This window comes from Taurulus bubalis (genome assembly GCF_910589615.1).
Source record: "Taurulus bubalis genome assembly, chromosome: 12".
NCBI classification, from domain to species: Eukaryota; Metazoa; Chordata; class Actinopteri; order Perciformes; family Cottidae; genus Taurulus; species Taurulus bubalis.
The window spans coordinates 10,032,541-10,037,201 of NC_136600.1; positions in this window are offsets into that span (position 1 = coordinate 10,032,541).

Here is a 4,661-nt window from a genome sequence, read left to right on the forward strand (position 1 = left end):
AACTAGTTTAAACAAGGGTTAAAACAGAATTAGTTTATGTTGCCGTGGAAACATTCCGTTACTGATACCATTAGTTACCGTTTATATAGCCTACCACTACAGCGGCTATAGCTAATAAACTCAGTCACTAGCTAGCTATTATGGCACGTCAAAGAGGGTCAAACTTCTCAACATTTGAAAAGATGTTGCTGACCGAGTTAATGGAGGAGTTTAACTCCAGCTACTAGGAGTTGGAGAAGTGGTGGCACATTAAATTACTCTCACTTCCATGCTTATTGGCTGCTCCAACCTTCCCATTGAGGTATATGACAGACTCCTTTGTGAATCTATACCGCTGTGAAAACTCGCTGTTGTCATAACATTCAATTGGGTTTAACCTATCTCTAATTTTCCTGCGAGGAACTCTTTCCTCTAACCCCATCCAGCGAAGATATGCAGCCATGTTGTCAATAAAACGGAGATAAACCTCCTCCAGGGATGGTTTAAATATAACTGCTAATCCAGGTTTAGTCCATGTTTAAAATAACTGGTGCAACAGATTTGATTTTAATCTAGATTTAAATAGAAATTAAACAGAGACTGCCAAAGGGTTAGATTTGGATTAATTGTAAACTACGGTTAAACTTGGTTTAAAGTTTGGTGCAACTGGATTAAAAACCAAACCGGGTTTAAACCTAGTTTAAGAGTTAATCCTTGTTGGTGCAACCTAGACATAATTTCTAAAGTCTTAGATTGATTAAATATAAATCAATTGATATTTCTTTTCTAATTGTTGAATATGTTTGAGGAGAAGAGATAATACATTTGGTTGGACGAGAAACAGACCTGAAAAGAAAAACTAAATTTTGCGCAACAGAAAAGATCCAAGAGGGTTGAAAGACGTCTGGGATGACGTCACTATTTATTTCTTCCACAATAGCGCGATAAGCCTGTGATGTTACCTCAAACGGTAGTTTACACACTGAGCGCATCATGTGCAGATGCGTTTAGCAGCGGCGTCCCTAATCCCGACACAAAGGCAAAGAGGGAGCGATAATCCAGCTTCTCCTCCAGGAAAACACACCTTCAGATTACAAATCCTGCCGCAGCTCACTGGTGGCACCTTCTGGGACGCTTTTAGCCGAGGCCACACATTTCACTTCTAGAAAGGATGATGAAGCGCTTACTGAAAAGGCAAAGTCTGCCCGGTATGAGGGACGTGTTGCTTGTTAAGTAGCGGGAAGGTCTGGTGTGGCAGTTCATCATCATCATCATCATCATCATCATCATCATCATAATAATAATAATAATAATCAGCTGCAGGTAGAGATGCAGCAGTATTACACTTTAATTCTATATTTTCACAGATTTTAAAGCACCTTTTCTGTAAGGCTCAAACAGGTTTTTTGTGTTGGTATATTTAGCATAAAATGCCAAAATAACCCCAAAACCAATTAAAAAAAAGCACGTACATCTTCCTCTTGGTTGTCTTGGATGTTTCTCTCGCAGTAAAAAAAGCTTGTGGGTTTTACGGGGTTTTGCGGGTCATGAAAGCATCATGCTGTCTAAGAGAAGCAGTGAGGAAAAGCTGTAAATAATAAAAAGAAAGAAACCGGGACATCGACCTCATACAAAACAGTTTATTCGACAGTGTCTAGGTCCAAGTACCAACAGACCTCATACAAAAGAAACAACAAAAAAAAAACAAATTCTACAAACTGCCAAAGAACAGAGATAACTTCCATCTACACAAAACTTCTCCTTAAAAAATACATTACCATTAACACAAAGTAGTATCGATTAAAGATAATATATGGAAAGGGAGTGGGAGGGGTTTCCGTCATATTTAGGTGATATTACATAACAAGCCTTGGTATGATGTTGAACGGGAAAGGAGGTGGCGGTGAATGAGCACGAGAGTGAATGACTACGTGCATGTGTGTGTGTGTGTGTGTGTGTGTGTGTGCGTGTGAGAGAGAGAAGAGGGCAACAGTAATGCAGCAGTCACGTGGGCAAGGGGAGGAGATAAGAAAGGAAATAGGAAGGAGAGGTAGCGATGGGTCAGAGAGGTAGCACATAGCTAAGAGAAAGATTTCTAGAAGAGGTAGCTAGCGGATGAACGGGGAAGAGGTAGCAGAAATACTAATGGGGCCAGCGGAGGGGAGAGGCTTCACATTAAAACGCACTTTTTTTGTGTTGAAGAAAGATGCGGCCATATTAGCTTCTGCGGAAATGAGTTAGAAAAGCGAGTTGAGTTCAGATTACTTGTTTTCTTACCGTCTAGAGTAACGACTGCTGAGGAATATCTATGTGGTATTTTGCTCGGAAATCTAGATTTTTTGTATTATTTAAAATTGTATCAAATAAAACTGCTGCTTCCAGCTTTCAATCTCAAGACTAAACAATTAATTTGATAAAAGAAATGGTGCAGATTACTTTCTCGATGAATCAAATCATCATAGTCAATAAAATGCCAGCAGATCATGTGAGGCACGTCTTCAAATGTCTATTTCTGTCCGACGGACACTCCCAAACCAGTTAAACATCATATAAAGACAAGGAAACTCAGCAAATAGTCAGCTGGAAACAAAGAATGATACAAAAAAGCTCCCAATTAGATTCTTGTCAATCAACTAATTGATTGCTCATTTCCGCTCTATAAATAACCGTTTGGTGGTCGTTCCATTCGTTAATGCACCGTTGTCTTCCCTAAAACACCACAAGACACAATGATAGGACTAAAAACCGTGAAATCACGATAGTTTCTCATCGACGGCGCGGCATTCTTTAGCGCGGCGACGACAAAAACAGGGTTGACACACAGGAGGGAGGGTATTGCTTATTTTCCCCGTGGCTAGTGGTCCGAAAGCAAAGTGTGACTGCGAGTGTGTGAGGTGAGCAATGTAGGCAGCAAGAGGTGTCAAGAATGTGAGCAGAGGAGGAAGAGGGTGATAAGGTGTGGGGAGGGGGAGGGGGGTATCTCCGCTACATTATCAAAAACATCTAGAAGCCCAACGCGCTGAGGAAGAGCGCCATTCATGTTCTTTTGTTTCAGTCGAGCCACATCACAGCGTCTCCCTCTCTGAAGTTCAGCAGGAGTGTGAGAGTGTGTGTGTGTGTGTGTGTGTGTGTGTGTGTGTGTGTGCGCGTGTGCGTGTGTGTGCGTGTGTGCGCGTGTATGCGGGTGCGTGCACACGCAGCCTCCAGTGTGAGCCTCAGCTTATCTTACATGTCTGTGTGTTACAGTGCTGTAGTTGGTGCGCGGCAGGAGGAGACTTTTGCTTTGACGTTTAAAAAGATAAGGCCGTTATTATTTATGCTCAACAAATCCAGTCGAAGGAGCAAAACCGACCATGAACTGATTGCTTTGTGGCACAGAGCTCTGGGTGACGGAACCTTCGATACCACAAACACATTTAGTTTGAGTAAATATCAAATCATTGTTGATTCATCCGCCGCTGAAAATAGTCCTCAACCAAGGCTTTGTTTAAAATTACAGCGACCAGCTGTTTTAGGAAATTACTGAGCCCAAAAAAAAAAGCCTATACATTTCAGACTCACTTTTAAAATGTACGTCTTCAGTAGGAACCAATGGGCTTGGGGAAGTAATAAGAGACGTACTAACACATTGATGGTTTGGGTATTATTGTGGGATTTGTTGGAAATTGGACAATTTAACCAAGTTATATCCTTTTATATTAAATCAGGGGGGGGGGGAATCTGTCAAAAGATTTGGCAAAACTCCAGCCTTTCATCTTTGTTTTGGTCAAGATACGAAGACGGATAAGAAAACTACATAATTTTAGACTTCAAGGTTTATTTTCTGTCGCGACAAGATACTTTACATTTTGAAAAACATGTAACGTTTCATTTTTGTCCATTGACCTGCCTCGTTTCCCCAATTTGTGCTTCTTTTGACCAATGATATAAGACGCACAAAGTGTGGCGACAGCAGTTAAACGAGTAAACCGCCATGAAACCCCTCTCCCCCCGCCTTGAACACACACAGAACTACAGTGTATCGTTTAAAGAGGAGCGAGAGGTAGATACTCTACAAGACACGACCAAGGACAAGCTGTGTGTGTGCGCACGCTTTATTCCTATCATTAGCTGAATAACCTGCTACGCCTGGTGTGCCTGTGTGTTACAGCTCAGGTTGCTCAGCACACACACAGACATGCAGGTCTGGCCTCACTAGCTCCCCCTAGTGCTTGGCTTGCAAAAGGAGCCACCAGACAAGAGAAGGTGTGTGTTTCTGTGTAAAAGCGCGACAGGGAAGGGGGGGGTTACAGTGTCATTTTAAAAACAGCATAGGAAAGAGAAGAAAAGGTGAGACAGACAGTTGGTTTGGTTTTCTGTACACAAGTCATTCTCTCCGGCCTGCATGTGGCCCAACAGAGCAGAAAACAGTGTTCATTACTAGACGACGCTTGCCGCTGTGCCCTGAGAGGAAGTCTGGATGCGTGTGTGTGGAAAATTGGGTTACCCTTACCACTGAACCCCAAGTATGTGTGTGTGTGTGTGTGTGTGTGTGTGTGTGTGTGTGTGTGTGTGTATGTTCGATAATAAAGTTAACTGTAGTTTTGAGTGTTGAGGGAAACATGACGAGCCAGTAGCAAAGGGATCAAAAAAGGGGTTCAGAGATTGAGTTAGTTGTGTGTGTGTGTGTGTGTGTGTGTGTC